The sequence below is a fragment of the Crotalus tigris genome, unplaced genomic scaffold (assembly GCF_016545835.1).
Source record: "Crotalus tigris isolate CLP2741 ecotype Arizona unplaced genomic scaffold, ASM1654583v1 scf7180000017977.1317863, whole genome shotgun sequence".
NCBI classification, from domain to species: domain Eukaryota; kingdom Metazoa; phylum Chordata; class Lepidosauria; order Squamata; family Viperidae; genus Crotalus; species Crotalus tigris.
Window position 1 is genome coordinate 771,738 of NW_024096755.1, and position 23,311 is coordinate 795,048.

The window sequence follows — 23,311 nt, forward strand, 5'->3', positions numbered from 1 at the left end:
TTGATTAGCTGCATAAATACAGCTGGGGCCCCTTGTAATCCGAAAAGCATTACTTTGAATTGATAACTCCCTAGTGGACAATTGAATGTTGTTTTCCACTCATCTCCTTCCTTAATTCGTATCCTGTAATATGCCTCATGGAGGTCTAATTTTGTAAAGATCTTTCCGGTAGCCAGATGAGTGAGGAGGTCTTTCATAAGTGGCAGGGGGTAAACCGGTTCTATGCATACAGCGTTAAGACCCCGGAAGTCCACACATAACCGTAACCCCCCGTCCTTTTTCCCCTGGAATATTACAGGGGCTGCTATCCTAGAACGTGCCGGCTCTATAAAACCCCTAACCAGGTTCTTATCTATGTACTTCCTCATCTCCTGCAATTCTGCGAATGTCATCGGGTACATCCTGGGTTTTGGCAATTTGGCGCCGGGAACAAGTTCGATTGCACAATCTGTCGGCCTATGGGGTGGCAAACTATCGCACTCCTGTTCGCTAAACACTGCCGCGAGATCATTGTAAACCGGTGGGTATTCGAGCTTGCCCCTCTCCTGTAACGGTTTTACGGCGCCCACCCTCCTGTCCTTACTATGGTCATATGAGGGCAGCGGTTGGGGCCCCACTGCCAGTCTTAGATGCTGGGACCCATCTGCCCACCAGATGGTTGGTGTCCACTTATCTAACCATGCCAATCCAAGGATGAGATGCTCGGACATAGAGGGGACCACTATAAATCTGATAACCTCCCAATGGCCACCTACATCCATTCTGACAGGTTCTGTCACCAACGTAGTTGGGGCCCCTCCTAACAACGAGCCATCCACCTGCTCAAAGCGAATTGGAGACTTTAGTCGGGTCACCCTAATTCGCATCTGTTGCACCACCCCCTTACTGATGAGACACCTGGTGCACCCGGTATCAATCAACGCCTGAAAGGGCATCGACTCACCAGTAACCGGGCTTGTCAGTGTTACCGGGATGGTGAATGGGACGATGGGTTCACTCACCATTGGATCTTCCACCGAACCTTCCTCCTCGTATTCCTGCAACACAGGGGATGCATCATCGGGGGATTGCTGGATCGGCACCTGTCCCATTTGGTAGGCCACCCGCGACTTTTCCGCCGTTTTCTGCGGCGTGGTGCCTGGCCTACCAATCGCCGTTGGCGTGCCTGTTGATACAGGTAATCCACACTCCGCCGCCCGGTGGCCCGGCCGGTTACAGCGGAAGCACCTGAAGACCGATCTCGGGCGTACAGTACCCGATCCGGTCTGAGTGGTACCACCCACGGGCTGTTCCTGATTCCGGCGGGGTTGTGGTCTGTCCTCACGCCCTCCGGAGCGATCTCGCAGCCCAATATCCAACTCCACGGCGGCCTTAAACCAATCAGCCAGGCGCCCCACCACTCCCCTGACTATACATGCTCGACATATGTCGGTATCCAGACCGGTACGAAAGTGATGAATTAGCAGGCGATCCGGCCACGACCTCAGTCTCCCTGCTACCTTTTGGAACTCGCGGATGTATTCCTTTACCGGTCTACCCCTTTGCCGCAGACCCACTAACTGGGCCTCCGCCCATTGTAAACGGGTAGGGTCCTCAAATCTCGTTTTTAGTGCATCAAGGAAGAGGCCTACGTCAGCTAGTTCCCTAGCCTGGTCACTGTATAGGTCAGCGGCCCAAGCAGCGGCCTCTCCCTGCAAACTTGCTGTTACCGCGACCACCATTGCCCAATTGGACGAGTACAGGGTGGTATAGCAGTCCAGATGATTGAGCACATGGCTAAGAAATACCGCCAAGCGATCTGGGTCCCCGTCAAATGTGAGCGTAATCGGGGGAGGATTCCATATCATATTTTGAGGCCATGGGGCTGGCACCTGACCTCCATATGGGACGGCTTCCGGGTGTAATATAGGTCGGGGTCCTGCTCCCGTAGATCCCGCCCCAGTCCCATCAGGGTCTGCTGGCCGGGCCCCCGTCCCCCGAGCACCCATCCCATACCGGGGACGCTCCGGTCCAGCTTGCCTTGTCACTGGATCCCGGAGCGTAAAGCAGCCGCCTGGTTGTAATTTAAGCTCTGGGCTAGACAATTGGAAATGGGAAGCGTAAGACGGACTGTCCTTGGTGGGGCTGCGGACAGTAGCGGGATAAATACATTCCCCAAACTTTTCTCTAAGAACATCCAATGTATACTGTCCTGGGGCCGTGGAACAGCTCCAGTCCTCCTCGTGGTCCCCGGTCACCCGGCGTTCTCTCCAACCGGTGAAACTCGGTGCCAACCTTTGTCCCCGGCCATCCTCTGGAAGCCCCAGTGCTGAGCTGAGCCATCACTCGCCCTCTGCATCTACCGAGCGGTGTTGCCGAGTCCCTGGCTCTACGGCCACGGGAACGCACACCCTCTCCTTCGGCCGAACCATCGGTTGCTCATCCCCCGTGTCGCTGATGGCCAGGCTCTCCAGCTGCTCGTCGGATTCCACAGACTCCTCCACCATTGCCAGATCCTCTCCCTGCGTTCCCTCCGCCATGGCACCACGTTCTCGGCCGGCGTCGGGTGGATAGTGAGTGCTGACTTATTGTAAGAACGTCCTGACTGTGGTCAATGGAACCAAGACATCAGGCACGTTGCAGTATCCAACAAGGTTTTTATTTCGCTGTGTTGAAAACAAAGTCACCCCTGGGAGGATTCCCGCCCCAGCGCCCTAAATACATCCCATTACCACACCCACGGCACACACCCAAATTACCCTGATTACCACCTATAACTCCACCCACACCACACCCTGTCTCTCCCTATTTCCTTCGTATCCAAACTCTGTCAGATCCAGCATCCCAGTATAACAATGTCCATTGCGCCTGCCCAATACGGCCCGTCCCGCGCCACGCCCCGCTCTCCACGTCAGTTGGTCACGTGGTCCATTGGCCCGTCATTGTAGGAGTGTCGGCAACACTCTGATAACAGCGCCGGCAGTTCAGCTTGCAGCGCCAACGGGACCGACTGAAGGTGCATACATTCGTCATCTCACGTAGTGCAGGACTACAAACAGGTAGGTTTCACGCTGGATCTGACAGAAAGATTTTTACACTTCTGTTTTGAAGGCAGGCTCTCCATCATCTTTACGACCTGAGATAATAGAAGAAAAGTTGGAAGAGCAGCCGGTTGAAGATGCTATGTTATTGGATGTAGGAGACATACAGGTTGAACCTCTGCAGCAGTCTCTTGTGACAGAAGATTTTTTAAAGAAACCGAGAATGACTTGTGCAACCTATAGACGTAAAGTAAAAGAACAGCAAAAGGCGGATGTTGGAATAAAGAAAAGGAAATGATGAACCTTTGTAGTAGTTTTTGAGATAGAAGATGTTTTAAAGGAATAATGAATGATTCGTGTAATGTGTAGATGTAAAGAAAAAGAGCAATAAATGTTAGTTTAGCTGGTAGTTTGATTTAGTATGTTTTAAAGGAATAGTGAATGATTTGTGTAGTATGTAGATATAAAGAAAAAGAATAATAGAAGGTGTTGATTTAGTGGAAAAGTATATTTGGGAATATATATATTATAAATTTTTAATTTAAAGTGTATAAAAATAATTATGAGATATTATGGGCAAATTTGTAAAAGAATTTAAATTCTAATGATCTCTGTTGGTGAGAATTTTAGTGATTATGATGAATGGTTTGCTGAAACTTCTTAAGTAGGAGGGTATTAATAGATTTACTTAGGGGTGGGAAAAAAAAAGCGAAGAGCCAAGTTTATCAAATGTAAGTTTGTTGGTTGGGTTATATTGGAGGGAAATTTTTGGGTTTATTTTGGGTGAATGGTTGTTTAAAAGAAATATACACCTCAGCTTGGAGAAGATGGATAAATTACATGTAGAGTAAATATGGGTTAGAGTTGATATGGGATTAAAAAGTATTATTTAGATTATGAATAATTTTTAGTTTTTAATTTGGAATTGCTTATATTGTTAAAGTTTTTTTTTAATTTGCTTAAATTTGTTTTGTATTCGAGTTAAAGCACATTATTGATTTTGTTATTTGTATAGTTGGATAAGATTATTTACAATTTGCTTGTTTATTTGTAACCCTGTAACCAGCTCTGGGAAGTGAGGGGGGAGAAGGTGGGAGGGGGTTATTTTAGTGGGGGATATTGTTAAAAACTTGTATAAAATTTTTCAATAAAAAAAAATAATTGGAATAATTGGAAAAAAACTTAGTCCAAAACACTTCACCCAAAGGACGTGCAGGTGATACTTCACCCTTGGGGCTGCAGGTAACCTGCCCCACTCCCAGACACATGCACGCATGCTACTCCTTGGTAACACCTTGGAATGGTGTTTGGGGATGGTGCTTTTTTTTTGGCTTGGAGCCGGCATCTGTGGGCATGTGCAGAGTGCCTGACTTTTGTGGGAATAAACACCTGTTTCGCTGCTGCCTGAATTATTCTGTGGTCACTTGCGGCCACTTGCCAGATACCATGTGATGCATCATGCCGCTGTGGCCGCTCACATCAGGAGGCTGCATGGCTCATTGTGCCGGTGCCACTGCTTATGGCAGAAAGCTACGTGTCATGTCATGCCAATGCTGTCACTTGCAGTAGGAGTTGTGTCGTGCCGGTGCTGCTGCTCTGGTATGCCATGGCACAATGTGCGATGTGGCCTGCTGCCGTGAGTGGCTACACAGGCACGATGCAGCTTGTGGCCTCCTGCCATGAGCAATAGCACTGGCACAAAGCAAAGCCACGAATGGCTTCACTTGTGTGAAGCATTGCACGGCCTCCTGCTTTGAGCAGTGGCACTGGCGTGATGAGCCACAAGGCCTGCCATGAATAATGCACCAACACAATAAGCCACACAGCCTCCTGCCACTCTGGTGGCACTGGCATGAAGTGTCATGTGGCTTCCTGCAGCGAGTGTGGCATTCTCCTGCCACATGGCATCCCTCCAAAGACAAGCACAGGAGAGGAGAGTGAGAACGCGGGGAATCAGAATGCAGAGATCTGGAGACCTGGTGTCCCGCCTGAATACCGTTCCTATCAGCAATGGGGATGAGCATGCGATAGGGAGGAGGGGGGATGATGAATTGAGAGACGGAGTAAGCACCTGATCACGCAGCAAACAAATGGAATGGTGGAGAACTGTTGACACGAAGATTGCCAGGACGGAGGAGGAAGGCATAGACCCCCAAATATACAACACCCGTATGAAAGTTACTCATGACAGTGGAGGAGTGAGAAGAAAGGGTGTGGAGCAGGGATTGAGAAAAGTGTGTGTGTGTGGGAGCGTCTGTGAGCCCAGGGAAGCTTGTAACACTGATAGAGGAGAAACAGATGCCCCCAGGGTGGAAAATGAAAACAAAAAGGGGAGGAGAGTCAGTACTATGGAAGGAAATAAGGATAAAGGGGTGGTGGAGGAGATGAATGCCAGTAATGAGATAGTGGAAGGAACGATCCGGAAGAACCATAGAAGGAAGCGTAAGGAGAGTAATAAAGAAACATCTGGAACACTAGTTAACCGGCCGGGACCAGTGACGCGGTCCATGAACCGGCTGCAGATGCCGGCAAAACCCATTTAAGTCATCATTGTTTACTGGCTCCTTAGCCCTGATGATGTTTGGAGTTTCCAAACGAAAGCTTGGCAGCTTTTAGTAAAGTATATTTTTATATTTATACTCTCCTGGTGTTCGTATTTTATTTGTACCACAGACATGCCCAGGAGTCGTATTTTTATGCAAATTTTCCAGCATATATATATATATATATATATATATATATATATATATATATATATATTCTTTTTGATCTTTTAAAAGTTAAACCTCATTTTATAATGACACTAATTTAATTTATTTAATCCAATGAAAATGTATGGGTGCAAGTGTGTGTAAAAAGAGAGAGAGAGGAAGAAAAACCTACAGAGTTAGGTGGCACCATAAAGTTAATCAATATATCATCACATATATCAATTTAAGTTTAAGATATTTGACCCCAGAAAGCAAATACAACTGTATCATGAATCAGGATCATTTTCATCCATTTAAGATATTGGATTTAAAGATCTAAAACTTCATAGAAATGTGTCCAAATAACTCTAGAATATTACAGTTCGATTATCTTCTAGAAGTATTTTTGCTTTTTAGAAAGCTGACTTGAGAGAATTCCTATGTTATCTTTTAGGCAGCAAGGCCTCATGTTTAAATCACAAAAGAAACCCACCACGAGGGCTTTAAACTAAAATTAAGGAGGGAATGTGACCAATTTTTAGGACCTCCAGGACCTAAATCCAACAAAACCCCCTAGAAAACAAATCAAATAATGAGGTAAGGGGTGATGGGAAGGAAGACAAACTTAAACACCAAATAGGAGATATAGGAAGCATACCTAGAGTCAGACATAAAAGTCTCAAATGCCTATATAGAAATGCTCAAAGTTTGGGGAACGAACAGGTTAACTTGAATTATTAATATATGCGGGTAGATATGATATAATTGCAATTACTGAAACTTGGTGGGATGAAACCCATGACTGGAACATAGGATACAAACTGTTCAAAAAACCCAGACCCCAGAAAATAGGTGGAGTTGCATTATATGTAAAAGACCACTATATTGCTACATAAATGTACAAAACCAAAGATGAAAACCTAGAATGCATATGGGTCAATATAAAAGAAAAAAAGAATGACATTGCCATAGGTATATACTACAGGCCACCCAACCAAGCAGAAAAAAATAGATGTACTTTTTGCTTAACAAATATATGTAGGGAACACACACATTAGCTGGAAGACTAATTCTGCATTGAACAAGTTCCTGACCAACCTAGCTGACAACTTTGTTTTTCAAAAGATAAAGGAGGGAACTAGAGGGACAGCCATACTGGACTTATTTCTTACTAACAGAGAATAAGTGATAGAGGGAGTTGAAATTATAGTAACCTTGGTTGGGAGTAACCGTGTCATATTGGAATCCAATATAATGCAAGACAAGCAATTAGAACATAATCATACCAGAGTCTTAGATTTTAAAAGAACTGATTTTAACAAATTCAGAGAGAGCTTGAGAAAGATTCCTTGGATGAAAATCCTAAAGGGAAAAACAATTCAAAAGCTTGGGAAACTCTGAAATATATGTTTTATTGATTTTCTAATTTTACATTTAAGTATTTGAAAAGCAACGTAGTGGCTGAGTTAATTGAAAATTCAATAACATACAAGCATCTTTAGTTCAAGTCTCAAACTACCACTTTAAATATTTTCTCTCTTTCCCCCTTAGTATTCACTATCTCATGTTTAAACTAATACAATTCTTATTATATCAATTAAATAAAAATAACATTCTTACATTTATCAATAATTTTTAGCTTATACATATCCTGATAATTTTAACATTCAGTCTTTATAGACAATCAATGTTCTAATTAGTTTTTCCCAATTTTTAGTTTGCCATTAATATTTAAATTTAACATTTAATATTTATAATTTCCAAGTTTTAAGTGACCGAAGTTGCCTTTATCACAATTCATCACAAAATCTAATATTCAGGATACACGTCTTATCTATTTGAATATATTCTATTTCTCACCATTTTACATCATCTAATTAATAATACAGTGTAACATTCTTATTTTCTATTAATTTCCAAAAGTCTTCAATTTAATAGCCAAAATTTCTCTTGTTTCAACATCAAATACTTCCTCTCTTTTTCTCTTAATGTCTACTATCTTATATTTAAGCTAGTACAGTTCTTATTATATCTGTTAAGTAAAATCATGTTTATTACATTTATCAGTAGATTTTTAGCTTACATATATATATTAATTACTTTTACATTCAACTTTTATAAAGAAATCAATATTCAAATTTAACTTTTGATATTAATACTCCCAAGTTTTAAATGACCAAAGTTTTCTTTATCTCAGTTCATAACAAAATCTAATATTCGAAATACACATCTTGTCTATTTGAGTATACTCTACTTTAATCCTCACTAATAAGTCAAAACCCCACTTTTCTTCAGCCTTATTCTAGCTTTCTTTCTTTGCCAACTCACATTCCATATCTATGCTTTTAAGTCATCAAATACTTCTCCCTCTGTTATTATATGTTGTTTGAGATAAAAGAGGCCATCCAGTCACCATTTTTTTGGAAGGGCTAACAAATCATCTCTCTATTTTTCTATCTCGACGTAGTTGTCCTGAAATATTTATCTTCCCATTGGTTTGTTCTTCTGCTTGATCCTCAGGTTTCTTCTGGTTTATATAGAAAGTCTTTTCCATTTTCAGTGTTGTCAGTCTGTTTTCTGGGTTTTTCGTTTGTTGATCAGTTGAATCTTCTGTCATAGTATTTAATTATTCCACTTCTTCTATTATATTCTGTGTAGTTGGTTCTTTAGTTGTAATCGAAGTTTGGGTTCGTATATCTTTTCTGCAGCTTCTTATTTTGTCAGTAGCTATAAGAATAGTTTCATAAATTGCTTTCAACATAAAAAGAATCTGTTCCTGATCTTCATCCATGTTCTCTTAGTGGTGTGTTAAATTAAAAGCTTTACAATCAGAGAATGAAAATAATGTTGTCACTGAGTATAGAACACAGCTGGGCTTCTCACAGCTGATATCTGCCAAGGTAGCAAAAGTCTTATCTATAGTCTGGGTTTCAAGCCAAGTCTCTCTCTCTTTTTTTTTTGAACAAGTTTTATTAACTTTCCATTTTTTTACAAATCTTCAGGTATTTAAGGAAGCAACATAGTCCAATAACACTCTTATCCATACATATATCAGTTTACATCATCAATAATTTCCTCTCTGTTTCCTTTAGTCATTATACCAAATTCAAATTAGTAGGTTGCTAGTTATAACTCAATCATTTAAAACATTTATAAACAACTTTTAGATTATATATCTCCAAATCCTGTTTTTAACTTTTGTTTGGTTTCAATTAGAATATTCTAGTTGGCTTACTGTCCAATAATGTTTAAGCTTCGGATAGCCCATGGTTCTCTTAATTCATACAAAATAATATCATATCTAAAATACACTTATTATTTATTCTGGTAAATTCTTAATTTATTTCACCATCATATTCTAATTCTCATTTTAATATCATTGCTTACTCATAATGCAACTTTTATCCTCTAAATCCATCTTCTATTTATAATGCAAAACAATTATTTAAATAACTAATTTATTTCCCTTATAGATATAGAACCTAACTATTAAATCCAATAATATCTTTTAAAATCTCCTTGGCTCATTACATAAAGTTTAAAGCTCTTCCCTTAGGTATCACACAAAGAAAACCATTTTTTGAGTCTACTACTACTAATAATAGTAAAGTTGGAAGGATCCTTGGAGATCATCTAGTCCAATCCCCTGCTTAGGCAGGAAAACCTATACCATTTCAGACAAATGGCTGTCCAGTCTCTTCTTGAAAACTTCCAGTGTTGGAGCATTCACTGCTTCTGGAGGCAGGTTGTTCCACTGGTTAATTGTTCTAACTGTCAGGAAGTTTCTCCTTAGTTCTAGGTTGCTTCTCTCCTTGATTAGTTTCCACCCATTGCTTCTTGTCCTGCCTTCAGGCACCTTGGAAAATAGCTTGACTTTTCTTTGTGGCAGCCCCTGAGATATTGGAACACTGCTATCATGTCCTCCCTCATCCTTCTCTTCATTAAACTAGACATACCCAATTCCAGCAACCGTTCCTTATATGCTTTAGCCTCCAGTCCCCTAATCATCTTTGTTGCTCTTCTCTGTACTCTTTCTAAAGTCTCAACATCTTTTTTACATCGTGGTGACCAAAACTGGATACAGTATTCCAGGTGTGGCCTTACGAAGGCATTGTAAAGTGGTATTAACACTTCACGTGATCTTGATTCTATCCCTCTGTTAACACAGCCTAACACTGTGTTGGCCTTTTTGGCAGCTGCAGCACACTGATGGCTCATATTTAGGTGATTGTCCACTAGGCTCCGAGGTCCCTCTCACAGTTACTGCTATTGAGCAAGGTACCCCCTATACTGTACCTGTGCATTTGGTTTTTCTTGCCTAAATGTAGAACCTTGCTTTTTTTCACCATTGAATTTCATTTTGTTAGATAGTGCCCAGTGTTCAAGTCTGTCCAGATCCTTCTATATTTTAAGCCTGTCTTCTGGAGTGTTGACTATTCCTGCCAGCTTGGTGTCGTCTGCAAATTTGATGAGTTCCCCATCTATCCCCTCGTTCAAATAGTTGATGAAGATGTTGAAGAGCACTGGGTCCAGAACAGAGCCCTGGGGCACCCCACTACACACTTCCCTCCATGTAGATGCAGTTCCATTGAGAACCACTCGCTGAGTACGGCCGGTCAGCCAGCTACGGATCCATCTGGTGGTGATGCTGTCTACCTCACATTTTTCTAACTTGTCAAGTAGTAGGTTGTGGTCTACTTTATCAAATGCCTTACTGAAGTCCAAGTAAATTATGTCCACAGCATTCCTCTCATCCACTAATTTTGTCATTTGGTCAAAGAATGTAATAAGATTTGTCTGGCATGATTTGTTTTTGACAAATCAAATGTTAGCTTTTATTAATGACTTTTAGTCATTTAGTCATTTTAGTCATTTTTTGGCCTTCTTTTCATGCCAAGCCGGCTTCCATAAAAAAGTTTTTAGATCCTCAAGTGGCTCTCCCTTCCTTGCTGGATATATCATTTGAAACAGGGGGCACCATCCAATCATTAGCCTATCAAAGAAGCCAGTCCCTTCACAATTGTTGAATTGTTGGCCAAATAGTTCTTCTTCTGTTTTTAGCCGGAATAAATGAAAATTCAAGTAGTTGTTTTTGGATCATCTAGATTATCTAGAATCTCAGTGTATTGTCATAAATCCTCTGCAATTCCATCTTAGCATTGCTTTGTTTCTGTTGCTGTTGTAGTTATAAAGTCTTTAAGTGAGGTCAAAATTTGGGTGTTAAAGTTCTGAGTAGACTGTTCCTGGGATTCTTTAAAATCCACTTTATTAGTTCCTTATTCTGTTGCTTTTTGAAGTGTGGATTCCTCTAATGGGGTTAAAGCTGTGTTTTGTGGCTTTAAAGTGGCACATAAGTCTTTCATTTTAGAATTCATTAGCTCAGTAGCCTCTGGAATTTTTTCAAGTATAAATTTGACATAAAGCTGTGGGTGGTATTCCTCCATTTCTATAATGTTTACAGACCTTTAGTGGAGGCTATTTTTAATAAGAGTCAATAACTGTGCACCTCCACTATAAAGAAATATTTTCACCACCCAGCTGTTTCAAGTTCTTATCTTTTGGTTGCTGTCAAGGACAAATTTTAGTCTCAGAGATCTCCCAGTCAGAAAAGATTTATTCCACTTGCTGTACCATATTTCACCACGAGATGTCCCCAGTTATATACAAAATAGGGCTTTTTTCCAGTTCAAGAGAGGAAACAAAGAGCATTCCCCTTTCCCCCTGAGTTAACAAAATGTAAAGCAATAAGTTTTTGTCAAGATACAGAGCTTTTAGGGAGCCCAGGTATCCAGATATTACAAGTCCAGGTAAGTCGTCATTTAATCTTGTTGTTCCTTTTTTTTATATGTGTGTGTATTTCTTGGCTTTATATTCCCGGAGTAAACAGAAGCTGTGGAATTCAGCTGGGGGAAAGGGTATTTCAAAATTATTTTACAGGAAAGTGGTTGGGAAGGAGAAAAGGAAAAATAGGGTCTCACCCAACTCCTCCTGTTGCTTCTTCATGCTTAGATGGTGCTTTGGGCTTTTGGCTGGTTCGACTAAGTGAGCAGCCATGTTAATGGCTGCTCTTTTCCTCTTCGGTCCTGAGGAGTTACTGCAGATCAAACGGAGAGGCTGCTGCCCCTCCGTGATCCAGCAAGAATCCCCCCAATGGTGGTCACCCCTCCAGGGTGACTTTTGACCCCTTCCAGGGTCTTCCGAAGGAGAAAAACCGGACAGCAGGGAGAAGGACCTCTCTGCATGTCCGCCATTGTCGAAAACCAGAATCGGAAGCCAAGCCAAGTCTCTTTTAGACAATAACAAGTCGTAATATCAGGTTTAACCACAAGATGTCGCCCACTCAGTTTAAGATTTTTGGTTTTTTTAGTCCAAAATTTTTATAATCCCTTCTCAATTTTACTTCTTTTTTGTAAGTAAAAACTCAAATCTTCAATAAGAATAAGAAATTTTTTAGTCCTCAAATTTTAGAAAAATAAAAATCCAGTTAGAATCAAGCTATTTTTTCAACATTTTAAATCCCCCTGGATAGTCAGTCACCACTGTTTTTAGAGGGTGGGATAGAATTTCTCTTCCCTCTCTCCACAGCGGGAAAAATACTTTGGGCAACTTATACAGGTGGAAAAAATAATTAGGATTGAAGAGAGGTTCAGATCTCACCCAGTCTCATCCGCACTGCTTTATAGGTGCCTCGTGGTAAATTTGACTTCGGCTGTCTGCAGCCTAGTGATGGACCATATTTCTATGGCTGGTCTTTTTTCCGCCAGTTTGGAGGGCTGCCCCGGATTGAGTGGAAGAGCTTCCACGATCAAGCGGGGGTCCCCTCCTTGATTGCGACTCCTACAGGGTGACTTTCAACCCTTTCTAGGGTCCCTCAGTGATGCGAAATTGGACATGGAAGATGGAGCTTGCTTTCCAGCGTCCATGGTGTCCATGTCGGCAAACCGGAAGTCTCCAAACCTCTGAAAAATATGGTCATAAAAGCTCAGTGCAACACATAACACCAAACACATAATTGTAAAAGATAGATTATAAGTAAAAATAAGCAAGAAAATGGTAAGAGAACACCTGCCTGATCTTAATGAATATAAATCACTAGGACCTGATGAATTATATCCCAGAGTTCTAAATGAGCTGGCAGATGTCATCTCAGAACCATTGTACCATATCTTCAAAAAGTCCTGGAGCACCGGAGAGCTACCAGAGGACTGGAACAGAACTGATGTGGTTCCCATCTTCAAAAAAGGAAAAAAAAAATCAGATCCAGGAAAGCATAGACCAATCAGCTAACATCAATATGATAATCAAAGATAATCAAAAAATAGATCTGTGAACATCTAGAAACAAATAAAATTCATTCTTTGACAAATTGACTAAATTAGTAGACCAGCAAAATGCTTTGGACATAGTATATCTAGACTTCAGTAAGGGATTTGCAAAGTAGGTTACAACCTACTTCTTGGTAAGCTAGAAAAAAGTGGAATAGATGGCATCATCAGCAGATGGATTTGTAACTGGCTGACAAACCATACTCAGCACATAGTCCTTAATGGTACTACATCTGAATGGAGGGAAGTAAACAGTGAGGTACCACAAGGTTCCGTCTTAGGCCTGGTACTCTTCAATATCTTCATAAATGCCTTAGATGAAGGAATAGAAGGGGAACTCATCAAGTTTGCAGATTATACTAAGCTGGCAGATATAGCCAACACTCTAGATGATAGATGCCTGATCCAGATGGATCTCGACAGACTTGAACACTGGACCCTATCTAATAAAGTGAAATTCAACAGAGAGAAAAGCCAATACAATTCTAAATTGCATCAACAGAGAGACTGAATCAAGATCATGTGAGGTACTAATACCATTCTATAAAGCCTTAGTAAAACCCACCTAGAATATTGCTTCCTGTTTTAGTATCACACTGTAAAAAAGGTGTTGAGACTCTAGAAAGAGTGCAGAGAAGAGCAACAAAGATGATTAGGGGCCAGAAGGCTAAAACATATGAAGAACGGTTGCAAGTACTAAGCATGGCTAGTCTAGTGAAGGAAAGGATCAGAGATAACATGATAGCAGTATTCCAATATCTGAGGGTCTGTTATAGAGAGGAAGGGGTCAACCTATTTTCCAATATCCCCAAAGGCCAGACAAGGAACAATGGATGGAAACTGATCAAGGAGAGATAACTAAGGAGAAATTTTCTGACAGTGAGAACAATCAACCAATGGAACAGCTTGCCTTCAGAAGTTGTGGGTGCTTCAGCACTGGAAGCTTTTAAGAAGACACTGGACAGCCCCTTATCAGAAATGGTATACAAGATGTACGAGAAAGAGGAGGACTTAAGATGCCTAATTTGAAATTGTATTATGGTGCTGTGGTTTTAACATTGATTAGTGATTGGGTTAATTTAACAAACCAAAATATACTTTCTTTGGAGGGATGGGATTTATTATATGGATGGCATGCATATTTAATTTATAATAAGAAAGTAGATAGGGCTTTTAAATCTCATATTTTAAAAATTGCTTTATTGCGTGTCTGGAAGAAATATTATTATAGATTAACTTATAAAACGCCAATTTGGGGGATTCCTGGACACGCAATAGAGGGGATATTGAGAGGTGTGAAGTTGGATAGGATTTCTTATAATCAATTGCTTAAATTGGGAGGGAAGGATTGGCAAAAATCGATAGATGAATTAAGACAAGAAAATATTGTTTACTCTTGGTTTCAGTGTAGGCAATTGTTAGATAGATGGAGTTTAGATCAAAAGGTTGGTATTACTTTAGAAGATGAGAATTTGATAAAACAAATTAGAGATCAAAGTCGAGCTCATATAAAGAGAGTTTATAATGTATTAGTGGAATTGGATTCAGAGACGGAATTAGTTAAATATTGTATGATAAAATGGGCCCAAAATGTTCAAGAGCCGATCTTATTGGATACAATGGAGGCAATTTGGGTTGGGAATGTGAAGTTTACACAGGCTCAAAATTTAAGAGAAAATTTTTATAAAATATTTTATAGGTGGCATTTGGATCCCCATAAATTGTCTCGCATGTATCCTAATTTACAGCCTAAGTGTTGGAGATGTGGTTGCTTGGATGCAACCTATTATCATATTTGGTGGACGTGTAGAAACATAAAAGCTTTTTGGATTAAGATTTGGTGGAACATTCAAAAGATTTTCAACAGAAAGATAAAGTTTTCACCACAATTATTTTTGTTAGGTATTATTGTAGATTGTGATGTTAAAGAAACTATTTTAATGTTGAATCTTATTACGGCCGCAAGGCTATGGTTGCTTAAAGTTTCTAATTTAGCAGAAATGCCCAAAATTTCTGCTTATTTGAAGGATCATTCACAAGAAAGATACATCTCGATGTGGAGAAGATGGATAAATTATGTACAGAATAAATATGGGATTAGAAAGTATCATTTAGTTTTTGATTAACTTATAGTTTAAAGTGGGAATTGTTTATATTGTTATTTATGTTTTTTCTTACATTTTTTTTGTATTTGAGTTAAAGTATTTTAGGGATTTGGTTACTGATAGTTGGATAAGCTTAGTTAGAATTTGTTTGCTTATTTTTAACCCTGTAATCAGCTCTGGGAAGTGAGGGGGGGTTAGGGTTAGGGTGGGGGGGGAGGGAGGGAGGGAGGGATATTGTATTGTGATAAAATGGAAAATTTGTATAAAACTTTTCAATAAAAAAAAGAAATGGTATAGAGTCTTCTGCTTGAGCAGGGGGTTGGACTAGATGACTTCCAAGGTCCCTTCGAACTTTGTATGACTGTATGACATTTTGTTTACATTTAAAAGGACTCAGATACTTTCACATGTTTGGTAGCTTGAGCAGAATTGTGGAATTTAATTAAAGTTCTGCAGTTGATAGCCTAGGAATCCACCCTGCTGTTTCTGAAGCTATGTCAGAAATTCGGATCTGATAATAACTAAAATAAAGAAAGAAAGCCTGAGAACATGAATTTCAAAGAATATGGAAGAGATTTGGGGTTCTGCTGCTATCTGGGCTCACTTTAGTTTCTCTGGCAAATCATAGACTGACTTCTCTTCATTTGGGTTTGGGTAATGGCTGAAGACTTAGATAGATCAAAAAAATCATGGCAGCCATAAGGAAAATGCCAGAAGTTAAAACTAAGATAAAATGATTGAATATCCTTCCATAGCAGTTCAAACGAGGATGTGTGACCAGAATTACAGACTAAGGAAGACCCCCTTGGGTGAATTACTGACCCATCTTACTTTGAGAGATAAATGGATTTCTATTGGGAAGAATGCCATGCCCTTTTATCTGTGCACCTGTTCATCAAATCCACTTGGAATAGACAGTCATATAGATCAATAAACAGGCCTTGAGCTGAACAAATTGAAGACAGATCTAAAATTCCAATTTATTTTCTCAAGGATCAGTTTCATTGTCATTTCATAACCCCGAATGATCTCTACAGAGATTATTTCTGCTACAGATAATGGAGTAGGATGCTTCAGTGTATTATCCTCAATGCTGCCAGAGGGAAGATATTCCCTTATACAGATTTCTGCATATTATTATTATTACTATTATTACTACTACTATTACTACTACTACTACTACTACTACTATTACTACTACTACTACTACTATTATTATTACTATTACTGTTGTTGTTTTTCTTGCACAGTCAGCAGGATGATCAGACTAGATTGTTGTTATTTCTTAAATTTATTGGCCATCTATCTCACCGTGGGGCTATTCTAGGTGGCTGACAATAATAAAAAAGAAGAAAATGAAAGTGTAAAGAGAACAGATGTAAAGTAAAGAACAGTAAAATAAACAATAAAAAGAAAACATAAAGTGAATATGGTACGATAACCCAAAAAACTGGAGAGGTGGAAAGCAGAGTGTGGAGGTGGAGAATTGTCTCCACAAACAAATTGTTGGCCATATTTGATTTCATTGTCCTTCCCTTTATCATGATTGACATGCAGAATTTATAACCTAGTTCCTTCCTTACTGTGCAGGCTGATCAAAAATATAACATTGCTTGTTTCTGACTTTCTGATATACATACTGAAATTTGCAATACATTATTGAAGTTATATACTGTGTCTTCTGTTTACTGCCTCTTGCACGTTACCGTTAATGTGACTGTTACTATCTCTTTCTTTTGCTGTCAATTTTCCTTCAGCTGGTCTATGGCTCTGCTCCAATCATGAATTATAAAATCCCACACCTTTCCTTCTTCCAAATGAGCCCTATAGAAAGACTTCAGTATGAAGGGATTCTGTCTTTGCTTCTTTAATTCAGGTGGACATGGGTTGGACTTGGTGTGATGGAAAATGAAAATGGAGAAAGATTTTTAGATGCAATTATACCATTATTTTTCAAGCATGGTGTCTGCTTTGAAATCATAGAGAAAATTGCCACAATAACATCTTTTAATGAAATTGGCAGCTTGTTCAACCAAGGTGCGAAATCCATGACAAAATCATAAATAGCAAGACAAATATAATGATATTTTATGGCAAATCTTATTCCATGATACTACTGAGATGGTTACCATATCTGTCAAAAAAGAACAGATGGATCATATCATCAGAGGCAAAGTCTGGATATTGACAGCCCAGGTGGAGCTCATTTCACATGTTTATCAACATGACTGGGATTCCCAAATGATCCATGGTGCTCTGTCCTTCACAATTCATGCTAATAACCCACCAGGATTTAGACCTTTTGTTTTAAATAGAAATCCTTCTGGCGCAGAAGATGGTTTTATCAAAGACTTTTGGCAGCAAGCCTTCAACTCTGTATTTAAAACTTCAGATATGGATGAGGTGAATGGAGATATCTGCAGTGGGAAAGAAAAACTAGAAGATCTTCCTGGAACATTTTTTGAAATGAACATGATTGGTCACAGCTATAGTATCTATAATTCTGTCTATGCCATAGCCCATGCTTTACAAGCTATGTCTTCATCCAGACTTAGACAGAGATCAGTAGCAGAGGCAGGAAGACTGAAGCTTAAGAATCTAAATTCATGGCAGGTAATCGACTCAACATCTGGAAGATCATTAATCAGAAATTCATTCCATAACTCCATAATTAACTCTCTTTACATTTCCTTCCCATGCTTCCATTTCTTTTGACTATGTTTTTATCAGCCGATGATGTCCATTGTACCTAGTCTCACGCTGTTCCTAAAAATGCATCTAATTTCTCTTTTTCTAATCTTTCTTTCTCCCCCTGGCCCACACAGCTACATCATTTCTTGAAAGGTGTTTCATTTAACAACAGTGCTGGGGACAAAGTGATGCTTGACCAGAATGGAGAATTACTAGTGGGATATGATGTATTGAACTGGATTGTTTCTTCTAACCAATCCTTCATTAGGAAAAGAGTTGGCAGGTTAGACCCTGTAGCTTCATCGGACCAAAGATTCACTATTAGCAAAGATGCCATAACCTGGCACAGCTGGTTTAACCGGGTAAGGTCTGATTTCTAGGAATCTATGAAAAATCTCGCTTCCAGGTCACCATTGCTTTGGCCAGATGTGTAATGTTAATTTCACTGACTAGTGATAAGCAGGAATAACTTCAGTATTGAGAGATGATGTAGAAAAAACATGTTTAGTAATTCAGAACATGAAGCAAAGATATTTTTGCTTCAGTTCTTATGAAATTATTGTGTGTAACATAAGGTTGATCTGAAGTCCTCAAAACATTATACCTTACTCTTCATGGATATCAAATGCATTGCTTATGGTGATTTAAACAATTTATAATGAAAAATATAACTACTTGAAGAAAAACAACCCCATTAAAGTTATTTACATTTTTATGGTATCCGAAGCAGAACATCCATATTCAGCCACAGTTTTGTTCCATACAGTATAAACCTTGTGAACTCTCAAGCTTCCTCCTTCTGTTAGATATTCATGATGGATAGGTTTAACATTCATATATGTATATGTAGGGGTGTAGGTCTATACATACGTTGTATATAGTTTGTATATGTTGGTTTTTGGTTATTCAGATTTTCTCCTGCATAAAATTGGAAGTGTCTTGGCGACGTTTCGAAGAAGTCCCATTCGTCATCTGGTGTTTTCGGCTTCGTGCTTCTAGGAGCAATGTGTGATCGTAGCTGTTTCTTTCTTTTAATTGCCAGTGGGGATATGAACTGATTGGGTGGGAGGTTGGCTGTGTTCTGATTGGGTGGAGGTGTGTTCTGATTGGTTAGGGGCTTGGCTGTGCTCTGATTGGCTGGGGGGTTGGCTGTGCTCTGATTGGCTGGGGGAGTGTTCTGTTTGGGTGGGGACTTTGTTGTGCTCAGGTTAGTCTGAGTTGCAGGGGGGTTTAAGATGGTGGGCTTCATTGCCGTTATTTGGCTTCACATTCGTAGTCGTGCCTCATCTTCATGGTGGGTGTCAGTTTGCTTCATGTATGGATTGGAGGGTTTAAAGTGGCTAATGATGCAGCTGTGGTCTGGCTTCTGGTTTGTGGTCATGCCTCATCATCGGTGTGGGTTTGGGTTTGCTTTTTACGTGGATGTGTGGTGGTGACATCCTGTGTGGTTTTCGTGAGTGTGGGTCTGGTGTCATTCTTTGTGTTAGGGACTCATTTGTCAATAAGAGCAGGTTTCCAAATGACTGGTAGGCGGGAGGTATCATCTCATTTAGTTGGACCAGGGAAGAAGTTGGTTCCTCTTTTTTGACTGGGTTCTTATGTTCTTCAATGCATGCACTTATTCTTCTGTTGGTTTGTCCGATGTATGTGGTGGGGCAAGCGGTGCATGGGATTTCATATACTCCTTGATTTTCTAACTCAATTTTGTCTTTGGGGTTTCTTAGGATGGTGGATATTTTTCTGTTTGTGCAGAATGCTGTCTTGATGTTGTATTTGTGGAGGATCTTGCTGATTCTGTCTGTGGTGCCTTTTATGTATGGGAGGAGGGCTTTGCCGTTTTCTTGTTCTCTATCTTGGATTTTAGTGGGGGTTTCTTTTTGGATTAGTTTGGTAATCTTATTTCTTTGGATTCCGTTGGATGTTAGTACATTAGTGAGAGTGTGTAGTTCGGTTTTTAGGTGTTGTTTGTCAGCTAAGCATTTTGTTCTGGAGATGAGTGTCTTGGCTACAGAGTTGATCTCTGTTGGGTGGTGGGTGGTGCGTGCAGATAGCGGTTTGTGTGTGTTTTCTTCTGGTAGATGATGTGTCCTAGGGAGCTATTGGATTTCTTGTAGACTAAGACATCCAGGAAGGGAAGTTGGTTATTAGCTTTTGTTTCCATGGTGAACTGTATTTTGGGGTGTTGGCTATTGAGGTGTGTGAGGAAGTTGTCTAGTTTTTCTTCCCCATGTGGCCAGATAATGAAGGTGTCATCTACGTATCTGAGCCAGAGTTTGGGTTTGTGATCAGATTTTTCTAGAACTTGGGTTTCAAAATGTTCCATGTAGAGGTTTGCAATGACAGGTGAGAGGGGTGATCCCATGGATGCTCCTTCTATTTGTTTGCATTTTTGTCCATTATAGATGAAGTATGTGTTGGATAGGCAGTGGTTGGTCAGATCTAGGATGTGTTTGGGGGGGGTTATATTTGTTTTGGATGGCTGTCAAGGCTTCTTTGATTGGCACTTGGGTGAAGAGGGATATGACATCAAAGCTCATGAGTAGGTCGCTGGGCTGTAAGTTTTGTTTCTTTATGATCTCTATGAACTGGAATGAGTTTTTTACATCTGAGGTGATGGATTCTGCATAGGGCTATAGTTGTTTGGCGAGAAGTTTGGCTAGGCTTTGTAGAGAGCCTATGGAGCTGACTATGGGTCTAAGTGGGGTTCCTTCTTTGTGTATCTTGGGGACACCATAGAGCTTAGGGCATCTGGATGATTTCTGTCTGGGAATGATTCTTTGCTGGATCTCTTCGCTAATGGCTGAGGCTTTTATTTTGGATCTAGTGCATATGTTGTATATAGTATGTTTAGGTGTGTGTCATGTATGTGATCACTTTGAGAGTGGGTAACAAAGTTTCATTTTTTGATGTGTGTTGTTGTGTCCACAGTAAAAATGACAACAAAGATTTATCTCATCTCAAGTCATCTCATCTTACCTCACCTCACCTCACCTTACCTTACCTTATTGTTTTATTGTTTTGTAACATTACCCCCTTAGAGGCTGCCAAAAACCAGGCCTGTCTTTGAAAGCCAATAGAATAGACTCTCTTGAATAGAGTCTAATTCTATTGGCTTTCAAAAGCCAATAGGAATTGTCCAAGCTGTCTCTGCCCTGCTGAGCCCGCCAAAAGTCCCATTCTGCAAACGGTGCTGTACCAGTTGAGTAGTCCTCAACTTATGATCGGTTGAGTAGTCCTCAACTTACGACCGATTGGGAGTCATGGCATTAAAAAGGTTGAGAATCACTGAACTAGATGCTGTTATACTGCATCAGCTACCACACCAGTTAGTAATTTGAAAGTTGTTGGTAAGCAGGTAATTGGCCTGTAGTTGCCTGGTGTTGCCCTTTTGCTGGATTTTTCATTATTAGGTAGGTTTTCCCAGTTGTTAGCCACTTTTCAATTTTTTCCTCCTTGTAGTATATTGTTGAACTGCTTGGCAATGAGTGGGTATATAACAGTTAGATGTTTCAACCAAAACCCATACAATTTTTGATCTTCCTTGCTCTTTTTTCTACCATTTTTGTTGTTATTACTCGTTCTTTCATTTCAACTTCTGTTTTATTTGCATCCACCTCTTTTAACCAAGCCGCATCCTTGTATTTCTTTGGGTTATCCCGTATCTGCTTCCAGAACTGCACTGTTTCATCCTTATCAGGTACTGACTGATTCATTGCAGTTTCTCCATTGATGGATTGGTAGAAACATTTCTGATTGGATTGAAATTGGAGATTCTGCCTATAATTTGAAATTCGAGCTTCGTATCTATTGAGTTTCCTGGCTATAGCTGTTATTTGCTGCTTTATTATTTTCAGTGCTTCCTTGATCTTCCTTGTTTCTAAGTGGTATTTCTTGATTAGGTATTCTTTGGTCTTCTTGTTCTTCAGCTTCCTTTCTTTCATCTGTTCTAGCTTGCTTGCATGTGATCTGAACTTGCTGATCTTATTTTCTAGTCTAGCCTTCCATTTTTGTGGTGCACTGTTTGTTTGTTTGTTTTTCTTTGTTGATTTTGCATCCCAGGTATTCAATTATAACTGCAGCTGTGCTGTACATTAGTTGGTTTGTTTCTTGCTGTGAATTGGTGCTTGTATTTGATATTGCAGTATTTGTGTCTTTTAATGCTTGTACCAGTTGTTTCTTTGCAACAAGCTTCAATGCAGGCAGCCTTATTCTGTTGTTTTTGTGCTGTCCTAGATGCTCAGTTATTCTTTGTTTCAATTCTTTTATTTCTTTAGTTAGAGGGTTTTGTTGTTCCTGAGGAAGAAGTGCCTGGTTTCCAAATATGAACAGTTGTATATCTCTGCTGGATTCTTCTGCTGGATGATGATGATGATGATGATCATTATTATTATTATATATTGAACCAGTATTCTTAATAAGGAGATGACAATCTTCTTACTTCCAATGTACCATGTTGATTATGAAGAAAGGTATCACTATTGTAGAGTTAATTAGATGTTTCCTGTGATTCTCATTCACATTAAAATATTTTGCTGGAATCTCCAAGGTCATTACATCAATATTGGCATTCTCCTTTTGTTTCTTTCTTGTTGATGCTTCAGTCCCAGCCTCTTTCAGTATGTTCTGAAAGTTGCCACCCTGGTTCAAACAAGAAAATGAAGGAAGAGGAACCCTTTTGCTGCTATGACTGCATCCTGTGTCCAGATGAGAAGATTTCCGAGAAGGAAGGTAAGAAATAAGATGTTTGGATTACCAAACTCAAGGTAATTTAGAAAAACAAGGAAATATAAATTTGTCCACACATTCCAGAATTTTTAATAAAACTGAATAAAATAAAATCTAAGACAAGCTTCTGAAGACTAAAAAAAATCTTGATATTTTTATACTACATGTATTTATGGGGACTACATGAACTTTTCTGGTTTACAATTAAGAACCTTAAAAGTGCACTTTGCCAGATTTCACAATAAAATATGAAGGCTTAGTGTGTAATTAGATTATAGTTTGCATGGGAAAAATAATTCTAGGATATTGTTTAAATGTAATTTTTTATTTTAGACATATATATATATAGCCCCCATCTTACATGAAATATGGGGTGGTCCCAATCAACCACTAAACAATATCAATAATATTTAATGTAATTATTTAAACTCTAAACCTTAAAAGCCTGGCATCTATGTTAAGCTTCCACATTCAGTCCCTCATTAAACCCTCCTGTCCATCTCACCCTATTCCAGCACCTGGGGTAAAACCCAAGTTTTATGTATTTTTTGGAAGGCTGGAAGGATAGATGCTTGTCAAATTTTAAGAAGAAGGGTGTTCCATAGGGCAAGAGCTGCAATAGAAAAGACATCTTCCTCAATCCCATAAGATGGCCATGTTTGAAAGGAAACTAGGAATGTGCCCATCCTACCTATCAGGGAAGGATGGTTTTGTAGATAATGTGACCTGTACTATATAGGGATTTAAAGCTAATA